Genomic DNA, 15513 nt, shown 5'->3' with positions numbered 1-15513 from the left:
ACAGCAATCAAGGCCTTATGGCAACATTGCAAGCTATCTGAACTGAGTAAATGCTATGCATTGCATAATTTCTCAATACATTTTTCCCGGCTGCCATTAAGATCTGTAGTTTCTCATGAAAGCCAGCATTTCTCTTGTGACCATCTTAAATGAGCTTGTGGTAATGTATGCGTAACATGAAATATGGGTACTTTGTAGTGGTAGTATGCTCTGTCTTAGTACATTATTTTACGTGAAAATTGCTGACATACAATCCTGACAAATACCGCTATTTCGCATTCTGTTTCAATTTCACTGCATCTATACATTTTACCAGTGCACCAGTAGAAAATTGAGGCTGTTTTTTTAAGACACGAGCACGTATTACGATCAATTCCCCATATAAGTGGTTTTGCTGAAGAGAATAAAGGAATACAAGCATAATTAGACAACGACAAATGTGGGTAGGAATACTTTATTTTCAGCACACATTTTTTGATGAGCTGCTGTTATACTGCTAAAATCTGCATATTTAATAAAAGTATACCGCTCTGCTTCATCACTCCATGCTAAGTGCAAGTATCCTGTACCATAAAGTGCAGAAAGACGTAGGATGTTCAGTCTGTGAAACTAAAAACGAGTTTGAAAACAAGTTTGAAACATTAACGTTTAAAAACAAAAGCACACTCAAGAAAATAAACACAGCACAACAACAAATCTAATGAATCGGAATTACCTTTGAGAGCAAACATGCACTTTCTATGGCATAGTGAAGAAAACTTATTCCTCCGGCTTTTTTCTGTGGATGCAAAAAGATGAAAGTGCAGGTTTTCTGTCCCATTTCGCGTATCTGTCCCGTTTTCACACACAAAAATATGTCTGAACGCGAACAACTGTCTTTGCATATCTATTTCTCTTCTCTCATACCATGATATCTGCAGTTCAAGGCTGTAGCAATGGTTAGCTTGCATGAACCAATACCAGCTACATGCACTGTGCTGTTGAACATTGCTATGTAAGTTAGGCTGATACACAGCACATATGACACACATATATGATTTGAGTAATTCTAGCGGTTTTCCACGAATTTCATACAAACAAAGCTTCCGAATAAGAATCTCGTGATTGAGGCTGTCAAAAGCTCTACTAAAATCTATAAAAATGCCGTATGTGTAGTAATTTTCAAAGTTCTGCAAAACGTATTCTTTCTGCGTAAGAACAGCCATTCCTGCGGACCTGTTTTTCCGAAATCCTTATTGTGAATCAATAAGCACACTCTTTTTATTGAAAAATTCTGTCATTCGAGCAAAAATGAGCTTTTCCATTCCTTTTGAAAAATTGGGAGCACCGATATCGGTCGATAGCTAGACGCAGCATGTCGATAACCACCTTTATAAATAACCGAAACTTTAGCGTGTTTCATTGCATCAGGAAAAACTGCAGTCTCTAAAATTAAGTTGTAAATGTGCACAAGCGGAAGTACAATAAATTGCAAAACATGTTTTATAGGTTTAACCTGCAAATTATTTGCATCTAGAGCTTTACTGTTTTTCAGCCCCATGTACACACTGTATAATTCATATTCATCAGTAGGCACAAAGAATGCGCTTTCGCGAACAGCATCGCTATGACAAGCCGTCCCTATGCTATCATTGCCTTCAGGTATATCGCTTTGTGCAGTTATGAAGTAGTGGCTAAAGTAATCGGAAAGCGCTGTGCCTGTTATCTCACGTGAGCCCAGCTTCATCGATGTCAGTTGCGTATCGTCCTTGCGGAGACCTAGAAAAAGATTAATCGTTTGCCACGCAATCTCTGGGCGTTGTCTAGAAACATTCTCAAATGGGTGGTCATAGTACGCCGCCTTTGCCTTTCTTAGTTCAGCATCTAGGCTGTTTCTAAAATTGTTTAATGCTTGTAATGCTAATTCACACCGCGTGCGCAAAAAGGAATGATAGAGATAATTTATTTTGATAAATAAAAGAAGGTATGTAATAAGAAAGTTCCCTGATGAGCTATGCAGAAGTGCTCTCCCATTTGAAGAGAAGCCGAGTGCAACTGCAGTGAGCAAGAAGACAGCTTACACAGCATTTAAAATCTAGGATCTAAATATGCTACAAATTTTTTTGAGGTCGGAAATCTAGGTGTTAAAGGTGACACATTTAAACAGATCTCTGCTCAGACTGGTAACGCTGTGTGTCGCCTAGTTTGATAAAATATGGCCTACCACTGATCTCCCAAGCTAAGGCTGCTCTCCGGTTGCCAGTGCAAACCACTCAATTATGTCTAGGGCACACATGAGCAAAAGGTGGCCAAAATTACTGCACCAGTGAGGTCTATTTCCTAACATCTCTTCTCAGAAACCTATCTCTCTAAAAAAGAAACCTTCACAACAACATAACCTCAGCCTCTCTTGAGAAAAGCCATCACACTGGTCCTTGAACACTAATTACGCAGTGGCTCCGTTCGATGTAATGTTATTTATTTATTTATTTATTTCGGACAACGATACCGTCCGCGAGGAGAAGCCTGACGAGGCCTAACACCCGCGTTGCACGTTGGTGCAGTTGGTGCGGCGTAAGATATCAGTGAGAACAGTGGTACATCAAACACATCGAGACAGGAACTTAAGCAATTACACAAGCATTGGTCAGACAGAAAATAATACTGAAGAACTCATCAACAATGAGCGATAGTAAGTGGTGTAGAAAATTAAAAAATAAACACATTCGCACAGAGCCAGTAGGAATAACAATGAAATGGAGCAGGTATGCATAACAAAATTTTACACGGGGTTGTTCAAAAGATGGCTCATTTTCTTCTTGAATTGATGAATGTTGACACTCTCCTGGTAAGAAGCAATTAATGTTGGATATGTGTTGCATAAAATTGTTATTTGGTGATCTGCAGTCTGGTTGCCATAATTAGTGCGAGGCCTAGAGCCAATCAAAGAAATTGTGTGCGAGTTATGTGTAATTTCTCTATTCAAATAAGAACGGGAAAAAGATTAAAAATGATGTTTTATTTTTTGGTAGATTAGGAGTGCCAAGTAGAGTTTGTAGCATAGAAAAAACGGTAACACTTTACAAGAGGTAAACATGCCATTAGTACTATCAGGATATCTACCCAAAATGCACAAGGCCCTTTTGTAGAGAGGACAACCTATCCGAGTCAGATTTATTACAGGTTCCCCACACTAAGAGACTATACACAATATGAAAATAAATAAGAGAGAAATATCACTGTTTTTTTTACATGGAATGGAAGAAGATAACGAAGTCGTCGAAATATCCCAATTGATCTTGATATTCGTATCCGCAGACGGTTGACGTGGTCGGTCCCGCCCAAGTCACTGCGGAAACTGCGAAGGTTGTGGGTTCGGTTCCCACCTGCGGCAGGTTGTTTTTTCATCCACTTTAATTTCCATTAATTTATCGTTTTTTTCATTCCATTTATTAAGCACAAGTAATTTCCCCTATGTTGTCATTGGTGTCAGTGTTTGTTGGCTTCTCATGATATGCGGAAACTCCTAGAAACTTATGAGAATTCACCTGCTTATTTCTGTGTTATTAAAATATAGTCGGATATTATGAGCAACAGGCTTATTTTTAGCGCGGAAAAGCACATATTTCGTTTTTTTTATGTTGTGTTTAATTCTAAGCAGCAGACAGACGCTTCGGTGGCAGCAACGCAAAAAGCCCTTTATTCAAGGCAGCAGCGTACTTTTATAGATAACGCTGCATGCCGGTCAGGCACACGTCATTCGCGGTACAATCTTATCAGACCGCCTGGCCGATACAGAACATTCCTTCCTCCTTAATTAAAGCTACACGCGTTTCTTTCCGCGCTCATAGTTGGAGGCTTGATAGCGATCAGGGGGACGCCTTGTGCGATTACTTCTTCGCAGATGGACCTCTTCAGGTGATGCCATGGTTGATGGGGTGATACTTGCAGGCTGCGCTGCCGAGTGTCTTGCCTTAGGCTGCGATGCCGGTTCCTTAGTTGAAGTGGAGTCATGTAAGCGAACATCCTCAAGCTGGTCCGCAGTAGGACCACCAATCATGGAGTCAGCAGGGGGATTTTCTTCGGAGGGTGTTGGTAGAAAATCTCGTTGAATACGGGCACTCGGAGTGGACTCATGATGCGCTTCTTTTGCGACGTCCGGATGGAATGAAGTCTTTGGTCCCGTTATGCAGCTGGGTCTCAAGTGGTCGATATGTACAAAACCAAAATGGTCACCGACTTTGACTACAAAAGTAGAGTCGCTAACGCGTTGCACTACGACAGCTTCCTCCATGACAGGGTTTCCCCTCTCGTAGTCTTTACGAGAACTATGTCACCGGCTTCCATCTGCGGGTCCCTTCCTCGGCCCTCGTTGCGATGGGTGGTGTCTCTGTCTTGACGGCTGCGCATATCCTGCACAAAACTTGGCTTTAGGAGTGAAAGCTTCACTCGAGGTTGTCGTTTCAGGAACAGCTCAGCCGGCGTTCTTCCTGTTACGGAATTCGGGGTGTTCCTGTAAGCAAGCAAGAAGTCGTTAAGTCGTTGATGCAGAGTTCTGTTTTGACCTGTTAGGTTATCGTGAAGCACTTGCTTGAGTAGAGTGGCTTTTGTCGTTTGGACTAGCCTTTCTGCTGCCCCGTTCGATGAAGCATGGTACGGTGGCGTACGTGTGTGTCGAATCCCGTGAGAAGAGGTGAAATTGGCGAACTCCTGCGCAGTAAACTGAGGTGCGTTGTCGCTGATCAGTTCCTCCGGGTAGCCATACGCTGCAAATATCTCCTTGAGACAGTCGATTGTTTTTGACGTCGTTGTAGTGCGGAGGCATTTTGCTTCTATCCACTTTGAGTAAGAGTCTACTAGAAGGAACAAGTTGGAACCATCCTTCATGGCGAAATCGACATGGACTCTCTGCCAAACGCAGGTTGGATAAGTCCATGGATGCAATGGTCCTGGTGCCTTCGCAGGCATTGTCGTTTGGCACACTGTACATCGACGGGCAGTGTCCTCAATGTTCTTGTCAATCGATGGCCACCAAACAAACGACCTAGCAAGCATTTTCATTCTTTGCATTCCAGGGTGCTCTTCATGCAGCAATGTTAATACTGCTGCTTTAAGTGCGTCCGGAATGATCACTCGCTGGCCCCACGTAACACAGCCTTGCTCGTAAGATAGTTCGTTTCGACGAACGTAAAAGGGCTGAAATTTATCATCGTAGTGCGCGGGCCAGCCAGATAAGGTGAACTGCACGACTTTTAATTGCAGGCGGTCCCTTTTAGTCGCAGCAGCAACTTGAATCGCAGTGAGAGGTGTTGCCTCAAACACTGCAATACATTCTTCAGTGTCGTCTTTATGCTTGACCAAAAGTGGAAGCGTTGAAACTGCGTCGGCAACTTCCATGTTTTTGCCGTTTCTGTAGCGCAGTGTGTACTGATAAGCTGCTAAGGTGATAGCCCAACGCTGAATCCTGGCTACGGCCAAAGAAGGAATTGGTTTATCCGATGCCAAGATCCCTAGTAGCGGTTGGTGGTCTGTATACAGCGTGAATCTGCGCCCGTATAAGTACCTATGAAACCTGCTTAGACCAAAAATTAGGGCCAGGGCTTCCTTCTCGCCTTTCGCGTAGTTGCGCTCCGCTGCACTTAATGTTCTGGAGGCAAATGCGGTGGGTCTTTCTGACGTGAAAAATTACGGCCCCAAGACCGTAGGCCGACGCGTCGCAGCTAAACCAGATTGGCTTTTTCACGTCGTAAAAAGTCAATACTTGACTGTCGATGAGGCGCTGCTTGGCTTCCGCGAATGATCTTGAGCATGCGTCCGTCCACACCCAAGCCGCGTCCTTTTTGAGCAAGTCATACATTGGTGCAGCTACTGTAGCTAAATCTTTTATGAATTTTGCATAGAAATTTAGCAGGCCCAAGAAGGCTCGCAGTTCAGTTACGTGGCTTGGCTGAGGTGCTTCCGTGATTGCCTTTATCTTTGTTGCGGTTGGAAAAATGCCATCTGATGTCACTTTGTGTCCCAGATAAACAACGGATGGTTTGAAAAATTCATACTTCTGTTGTTTTAGGGTAATATGGTGCTGTGAAAGTCGTTGAAGCACCTTTTCCACGGTTTCTTGACAGTCGTCTATGTTGTCGCCTACGACGATGACGTCGTCGATATAGCAACCCACTTTTGGAATCCCTTTTAAGACTTCGTCCATTAAAGACTGAAAGATAGAAGGTGCGCTAGAGATACCGAATAGAAGGCGCTGATACTGAAATAATCCGAGATGAGTGTTCACCGTTAGCAACGCTTTGCTTTCCTCAGCAAGCGGCACTTGTTGATAGGCTTGTGATAGATCTAGGACGCAAAAGATTTTGCCTCCTGCGAGCATGGAATACAAATCCTCCGGCAATGGCAAAGGGTAATGGTCTGTTTTTAGAACAGGATTAACCGTGACCTTGTAGTCGCCGCATAACCTTAATCCTGTGCCGCCTTTCTTCGCGACAACCACCAGAGGCGTTGCCCAGTCACTTTTCGTGACCCTCTTTAGTATTCCGGCTTGCTCGAGCTTTTCCAATTCCTTCGCTACTTCCTCTTTGATAGCAAACGGTATTAGCCGTGCTTTTGAGAATACTGGTTGAGCCCATTCCTTAACAAAGATGCGAGCTTCGAAGTTTTTGACGACACCCGGGGTGCTCTTGAAAACCTCGGGATACTTTTTCCGTAAAGCTTCTACCCTCTGCTCCGGTGTCTTATCCGTGGACAGACTGTATACTGCTTTCCAGTTTATCTGGAGTTTTTCCAGCCAGTCTCTGCCCATGAGAGCGGGCATCGGCGTTCCGTTTCCCTGCACTACCACTATGGGCAAAGAGATCTCGGTTCCTTCCTGTTTGACTAATACGGTTGCTGTTCCAAGTACCTTTAGCTTTTCCCCTGTGTAAGTGCGCAACGACACCTTTGATTCCACACATCTGACATGCGGGAAATACTGCTTATACAACTGCTCTGGTACGATCGTGACCGCTGCACCGGTGTCAATTATCAGCGCAGCAGTCTTCCCTTCAATGTTTAGGTCGACGCTGTAGCCCCTTGAACTTTTGCCCGAGTAGAACACAGTGTGACCGAAGCGTCTGTCTGCTGCTTAGAATAGAACATCTGGCGACGAAGATGGGATCCGGCGCGTAGCAAACCACCGCCGGCCAGCAGCAGTCACGAGGCTGAACCGCCTACCGTGCAAGGCGACACGGAGCCCTTGCAGCCACGATTTCATCGACTGGAGCAGCGCAAGAACGTCAAGAAGCAAGGCGTCACGGAGTCCTTGCATGGACTTCAGCGGCTGGCTGGAGCAAGCGAACAAGAACCGACACTACGGACAAGGCACATCAAGGAAAACGGCTGGGCAGATAAGTGAAATTTGCTCATTATGGCAGAACCCGGACGTGGTCCGAAGCTCGGCAGAATGACAGAATATGACCAAAAAATCGAAAACATACGCTCGTATTTTGAACGCTTCGAGAACTACGTAGACATAAATGATGTCCCTGCAGACAAGAAACTCAAGTTGTTTCTGAACGTACTCGGCGCGCAAGCGTATGAAGAGCTAAAGAAGATAACTGTTCCTCATTTGCCTTCTCAGAAGACTTTCGAAGAAATTAAACAGCTTCTAGAAGCTCATTTAAGCCCAGCTCACCCAATTATCGCAGAGCGCTGTAAATTTAATCGCCGAATGCAGCAAGAAAATGAAAGTGTCAAGGATTTCATCACTGAACTGAAGCATCTCGCAAGAGATTGCAATTACGGAACGGTCTTAAATGATGCCTTAAGGGACAGACTAGTGGCTGGTTTGCGTGACGAGGAAACGCAACGGGCTCTTTTTGCACAGGCTGACTTGACGTTCGAACTGCCGTGCAAAACAGCGCTAGAAAAAGAGCTAGCTGCGCAACAGGCGAAGCAAATGCATGAGTTTGACACAAAACCGTGCAGCGTCAGCGTCATTCAGGGTGAACGTCACCGTGATAAGCAAAAGAAATCGACGACGGTTGCATGGTCAAGAGATAAGCGAGAGGGAGAGCAACGAAGTGCGTGCAGGCATTGCGGAAAGCGTCACGCGGGAGAAAAATGTTGGTATCGGAACCACACCTGCAGAAATTGTAAGAAAAAAGGGCATTTGCAAGCCGTTCGCAAAAGAGGAGCAAAAGCTGTCAGATATGTTGACACCACGGGCGACGAATCTGAAGACTTGAATTGTCAAACTGTGTTCTAGATGTTCTATTCTAAGCAGCAGACAGACGCTTCGGTGGTAGCAACGCAAAAAGCCCTTTATTCAAGGCAGCAGCGTATTTTTATAGATAACGCTGCATGCCGGTCAGGCACACGTCATTCGCGGTACAATCTTATCAGACCGCCTGGCCGATACAGAACATGTTGAGTTCAAGCTTACTGGCATCAAGCCATGTCCGAAGTTCATTGAGCCAGGTATTGGATCGATATTCAAGCAAGCTAAGGTTGGGACCGGAAAAGAAGACATTGGTGTCATCAGCGTAGAGGATCATATCTGAAGTTGAGTGTATATACACTATATCATTAATATATAAAATGAAAACTAGAGGGCCGAGGATAGAGCCTTGCGGTACACAGAACTTTATTATACCTGTGTCGGATTTAGACCCTGTAGCCATGTAGACTGCCTCCGTCCTTTAATATAGCTTCCCAACAATTTGGGTGCAATACCGCGAATTCCATATTTTTCTAGCTTTAGTAATAATATATCGTGTTTAATTGAATCAAAAGCTTTGCGAAAATCTAGAAATATTCCGATAGTGAAAAGCTTTTGTTCGAAGTTAGAAAGAAGGCGATCTTTTATGTCCAGTAGAGCAGTCTGCGTGGATTTACCAGCCTGCAATCCATACTGTTCCTTACATGTTATGTTTTTTTTATATAGGAAGTTTTGTAATCTTTTATATACCACACGTTCTGTGATTTTAGAAAACAGTGGCAATATCGAGATAGGGCGATAGTTGTTCATACCATGTTCATCCATGTAACTCGAGCTGATTTCATCTTATCAAGGAAGATACCAGTCAGGAGCATTCTGTTGCATATATTCGTTAAAGATGGACTAATGCTTCTGATAGCGGCTTTTACTGGTGCCCTACTTATGTCGTCATCACCTGGTGAACATTTATTTTTAAGGGAATTAATGATAGCTGACTTCTTCAGACGTGGCGGTCAGAAATAGACTCACAGCAACTAGCTTTCATATAAAGCTCTATAGGTGATTGGTGACGTGCGCCTGCTGTGATATGACAAGCACCTGCGTTAAGAAAATGTTCATTAAATGTATTAGCAAGTGCTACACCAGAGCAGGAAGTTCCATCAATCAGTAGCTCGAAAGGTAGAAGAGGCTTCCCATTGGATATCATGCCGTTTACAACGTTCCAAACTTGTTTGGGTTTGTCCACTATTGAAGCAAATTTGTTTTCATAAAAGGCAGCTTTCACCTTTTTAGATCCAGATTTCTTTATTTATTACATACTGCAGACCCATGGGTCCAAGCAGGTGGGTAGTATTAAAAGCAGTCATAATACAAAAAAACGACAATACAAACTGTTTAAAGAAATAACGTAGATAATAAAACACAAAATGTCAACAATGGAATCTGTTTAAAGATTAGTGTAATAAGATATAATACAACTGAGTACAAAACAACGACAGAATCTGTTTTTAGATTAGTGCAATAACAGTGCTACAATAACAGATGTGAAATGGTGCAGCACTGATACTTCGGTGTGGTAGGAGAGACTAAGAAGATGTCTGGAATAATTCATTCCAATCTAAGACCGTGCGCGGAAAATAGGAATATATAGGAAGTGTCAGTTCTAGCAAAATAAGGTGTTAAAGAGTTAGGCTGATGGTGCCTTGTGGGTCTGGTTAGTAAGCGTGATAGGTACGGTGATGGATCTATCGCAAGTTTATGGATAAGAACTAGTGACAGGAAGTCGATTCGGAACTATTTTCGATGCGTTATAAGAAGGGGAACGTCATTGGCTATCATTATTTCGGATGGAGAGTCAGTTCCTGAGAATTTGTTATAAATAAACCGCACTGCTTTCCTCTGTATTCTTTCAAGACACATAATGTTTATTTGAGTATACGGGTCCCATACTGCACTGGCGTTTTCTAATTTGGGTCTGATTAAGGAATAATAACATAGTAGTTCAACATTGCTTGAGGTGGTTTGAAGTTTATGTTTCAGGAAGCAGGGCTTTCGAAAGGCAGATGAACAAATATTGCTAGCATGTATATTCCAGGATAAATCAGTTGTTAATGTAACACCTAAGTATTTGTAATTGTCGATTTCTTTCAATGACGACGGGCCAAGTCTGTCAGTAAAAGACAGAGGTGTTTTTTTACGTGTTATAGGAAGGAAAACAGTTTTGTCGGTGTTAACAATTATCCCGCAATCTTTGCACCACTTCAATGGGCACGTCAGCTGGAATCGGATCCGCAATATGGTCAAACCATTTCTTTTTTACATGCAGATACTTCTGTTCGGTGCGGCAACGAAGGCCAGCATATCGCAAGGATTGACAAGCTTCGAGAACTTCGCACATGGCGCTCGAGACAACGCATGCGCACCGGATTTCTACAAGGAAGCCTGGACGTCACGGCACACAGCGCACTCTACCTCGGCGGATGCGCGTATAAGAACCCCGTTGCACCCGCTCTCAGTCAGTGGGCACGTCAGCTGGAATCGGATCCGCAATATGGCCAAACCATTTCTTTTTTACATGCAGGTCAGTAACAAATTTTCTACAGTTAAATCTAGTGATCCGTGCTTCATCCAGCTGACGTGCCCTCATAGCTGTTATGTATTTCTTTCTGTTGCGATAGATTTCCTTTTGTCCCTGTTAATTCTCTGCGGCGATGTTGAGTCGAATCCCGGTCCTACCACTACGGAACTCTTGGCTCAGTTACGGGATGGTCAGAATAACATTCAGAAGAGACTTGACGGAATCGAGTCAAAACTAAAAACAGTTGAAGAATCGGCTTCTTTAATTAAACAACTTACCAGCCAGATCACTGGCCTCGAAAAAACTGTGATATGCTTGGAGCGTAAGCTCATAGACTTGGAGGACCGGAGTCGCCGAAACAACCTGCTTATTTTCGGTGTTCCTGATGATGATGAAACAAATGGTCCTTCAGCGCGTGTGGCGACAATATTTAATTATATTTTAGGTGTTGAAGCCCGTTCAGTTGAAAGAACACACAGAATAGGACGAAAACAGCACGGTAAAACGCGTCCTGTAATTGTAAAATTTTTCGATCACAGAGAAAAGACAAGTGTTTTAAGGAATTCTTACAAATTGAAGGGCAAATCTATTTCAATCTCTGAGGACTTCTCGGCAGCCACTAGGTACAAAAGGAAAATGCTATGTCAGAGTACTTCTGACGCTAGAAAGGCGGGCAAGAAGGTGAAACTTGTTTACGACAAAGTTAAGGTCGACGGCGAATGGTTCAACTGGGAGAGTGAACAGAGAAAGATGGTCCTCTCAGGCAGACCCGAAAATGCAGCGGCAGCAAACCAATGAATCGAGAAAAATGACACAAGCGGTTTTTTGTGCTTGAACTTGAACGCCCGCAGCATAGTGGGCAAGTCCTCCGAGCTTGAAAGCATAATCCTTGCGTACAGGCCGCATATTGTAATTATTACAGAATCATGGCTGCAACCTGATGTCAGTGACAAAGAAATAGCACCTAACGGCTATAAAATCTTCCGTAAAGATAGAATTTCGAGAGGGGGCGGGGTCGCCATAATTTTCCAGGAATCTTTGCACATAGAAAGGTTGGCAGACATTCCTGGAGTTGAATGTGTCCTCGCAAAAGTGCATACTGTTAACAACACTTTCATTATCGGGGGATTTTACCGCCCTCCTAACACAGACAGCAGTTTCAGCGACCAACTTAATGAATTTCTCTGCTCATGCAGAGCTTCAGCCTGCAATATACTACTGGGCGGTGATTTTAATTTTCCATCAGTGGTATGGGACGGTGAATTTCCCCAGCCAGGTGCACAAATCGCTGAACCATTTGTTGATATTATAATGTATCATGACTTAACGCAATTAGTAAAGCAACCTACACGCATACATAACGACTCAGAATCTATCTTGGATCTTTTTTTAGTTAGCAGAAGTATGCTTCCTCAGGTTACGGGACTTAGCGTCGTCAACGGCATATCAGATCACAGAATGGTATGTCTTACGATGTGTTTGGGCCATGTCGCTCGGGTTCAGCATGAAAAGCGCTCAGTGCTTGTTTTCTCACGAGCAGATGATGTACGCATATTAGATGCTCTGGACTTATCTTTTTCCAACTTTGTTTCCCTCTCCCAGTCTGTTTTATGCTCAGTAGAGGATCTTTGGCAATACTTTAAAGATCTTGTGTTGCAATGCGTGAATAACTTCGTACCGACTAAAGTAATCACTGTCCGCAAAACCCGCCCATGGATAACAAAAGAAATTGTACGCTTGGAACGCAAGGCGAAGAAGACAAGAAAACAACTGCGGAAGCACCCCTCTGAAAGTCACATGCGCAAACTTTCAGCGCTGCGCACTCATTTAAGCCAAAACATTAAAAAAGCAAAAGACTACTACCACAATGTCACTATGAAACAATTTCTCCTTTCGTCCCCTGCAAAATTCTGGCGGCATTTTTCTTCAAAATCAAAAACCGTGCCCACCCTCTGCATTAATGGTGAAACAGTATCGGAGAAATTACAAGTTGCAGAATCGCTCAACAACTTTTTCTGTTCCGTATGTACAGTTGATAACGGTGAAAAACCCATATTTTTGACATTGCAAAGCGTTCCACCTATTAGTAATATTATAATAACGGAAGAAGGTGTTCTAAAGCTTCTACTTAACATTGATACAAAAAAATCCTCTGGCGTCGATGCGATACCCAACACATTCCTATTCCGGTATGCCGAGTGGTGCTCTAAATTCTTATGTGTGATTTTTAATAAGTCGTTACAACTATCAGAGTTGCCTCATGACTGGAAGTTTGGAAAGATTGTTCCAGTGCCAAAAGGAGGAGACCCATCGCTGCTTTCTTCCTATCGACCCATTTCTATACTCTGCACATGTTCCAAGCTTCTTGAACACATTATCTTTAAACATCTAACAGCTCATCTTGAGCTTCATGGTTTTCTTGACCCCAGGCAGCATGGATTTCGTAAAGGGCTTTCAACTACTACTCAGCTTTTAGAAACCATTCATGATTTCGCAGCTATTCTGGATGAGCAAGGGCAAATTGATATTATTTTTCTAGATTTCGAGAAAGCGTTTGACCGGGTATCACATACCAAACTCATGATAAAATTGAAACCTATACTTAAAAATGAGTCCCTTCTTTCTTGGATTCAAGCATACCTTACTTCGAGACGACAAACTGTAAACATAGACGGAACACATTCACGTTCAAGACCTGTACTATCCGGAATCCCACAGGGATCAGTGCTTGGGCCCTTATTTTTCTTAATTTTCATCAATGATATTGCACAGGAATTGCCAGTTAAAATAAAATTGTTTGCTGACGATTGCGTTTTATATAAAGAAATCCGTAGTCCCGCTGACCAATCGCTGTTAAATACCTCGCTGTCTACAGTGCAATCATGGTGCAGCACATGGCAAATGAAAATCAATGCGAAAAAAACTGTAGCGATGACCGTGACGCGGAAACGACACCCTTTAAACAACCGGTATTCGATCGATGGGCAAATTTTAGACCGCGTGACAAGCTATAAATATTTGGGTGTAGTTATCAGCTCTGATTTAAAATGGAATGAGCACGTGTCATACATAGAAAAGAAAGCCATGCAGAAGCTTGGTTACTTGAGGCGTTGCTTAAGAAATTCACCCCATGAGATAAAGCTACTAGCTTACAAAACTTTCGTCCGCCCGATTCTTGAGTATGGGTCTGTCGTCTGGGATCCACATAGCGATATTAACATAAAAAAGGTGGAAAAAATTCAGAGAAAGGCGATAAGATTTGTATTCAATTCCTTCAGCCGGTATGCATCACCAAGTGCTATGCTCGAAACAGCAGAACTGGTTACCCTGCAAAAACGGCGATTTAAAGAACGATTAAAGTACATGTATCTGCTCTATCATGGAAAATTGGGCATCGACAAGGACACGTATACCGAGCCTCTAACTCGTCGATCAACTCGGTCTAGCCGCGCTCAGCAGCTTAAAGATCACTACTGCAAAACAGAAGCCTTTAGAAATTCATATTTTCCCCGAACCATTAGGGAATGGAATGTACTTCCTGCTGCGGTGGTTGCCTGCGACACCATCGAATCATTCTTAAAGCTGCTCAAAGAAATTGTGTAAATGACCGGGGTACATCCCTGCCCTCCTTTCCTTTTTTTCTTTTCTTTTCGGCTTGTCCTTCCACATAGCTGAACGCACGTGTTTTCTGATGCTTCTGCCACGGCTACACATTTTTACACACTACCACATTATATTTGTCTGACAGGATGTATGTTCTGTAATCGTTTACCACGCATGGTATGCTTATATTATTCTAGTTTAGTTTTTCTGTCTCTTAAGTGTTCGTGAACTTGGCGCTAAGAGCAGTTTACATTTTCTTCTGGAATAATTTCACATTGTTAGCGTTAATTGCTACGTTTTCACAAATGACACGCTGCTTATATTTTCAAATTCAGTGCTATTTCATTTTGCTCACGCTTCACACCTTGTACTCAGTCTTGTTCGTCATGTATGTAACCACTCCTGCTTAAGGCCTCTAACCAGAGGCTGGCAGTAATCTTGAAATAAATATGTTATTCAGGTTGTTATTGAGCTCAATCTGATCATCGGAACAAAAACATTTCTTTGAACAAAACGCAGTCATTTGCAAACAGCTGGATTTGCCCACAAGGAGTTGTTACATTTATAATATCGTTAATATAAACCAAGAAGAGCAGGGGGTCCAGTACACAACACTGTGGTACCCCTGACGTCACTGGGAGACAGCCATAAAGCTGTCCACCAATGTCAGTGTGTTGCTTCCTGTTAGTCAGGTATGCGGAAATCCAGTTGACAAAGATTTCAGGGATGCCAAGGATTCTAAGTTTTAAAATTAGTTTATCATGCGGTACGTTATCAAAAGCTTTAATAGAGTCAAGAAATATTGCGTCTATTTGGCCGTTACGATGAAGAGATAAAGCGAACGAGTGAACTACCGTTATCAGTTGGGTTACTGTAGAATACCCTTTTCGGAAGCCGTGTTGGTACTCGGTTAATGCAGCATTATTTTACAAAAATTTGCGTATACAATTTGCAATTATATGTTCTCCAAGTTTGCAGCATTGGGAGGTTAGTGATATCGGTCGATAATTCTGCATAAGTAACCGGTCGCCTTTCTTAAACACAGGGCCAACCCGGGCAGTCTTCCAGTCATTTGGCAATCGCGCTGTCGTGAGTGAGACACGAAATAAAATCACAAGAAATTTGGCAAGAATTTCAGCACATTGCTTGAGAA

At 43.0% G+C, this 15513-nt stretch overlaps 1 long non-coding RNA gene across 1 annotated transcript in view; it reads left to right on the top strand.

Annotated features, from left to right (window-relative positions):
- Window positions 1-14815, top strand: part of LOC140219372 (uncharacterized) — a 127520-nt gene extending 112705 nt beyond the window's left edge. Inside the window, exon 3 of the long non-coding RNA XR_011895586.1 lies at window positions 10506-14815. This is a non-coding gene — a long non-coding RNA (uncharacterized lncRNA). The remainder of the gene's footprint in view (window positions 1-10505) is intronic.
- Window positions 14816-15513: the final 698 nt, after the last annotated feature.

Source organism: Dermacentor andersoni, chromosome 7, assembly GCF_023375885.2.
Source record: "Dermacentor andersoni chromosome 7, qqDerAnde1_hic_scaffold, whole genome shotgun sequence".
Classification (NCBI taxonomy): domain Eukaryota; kingdom Metazoa; phylum Arthropoda; class Arachnida; order Ixodida; family Ixodidae; genus Dermacentor; species Dermacentor andersoni.
Note: the sequence above shows the minus strand (reverse complement) of the source record. Positions and strands in the feature narration are given on the sequence as shown.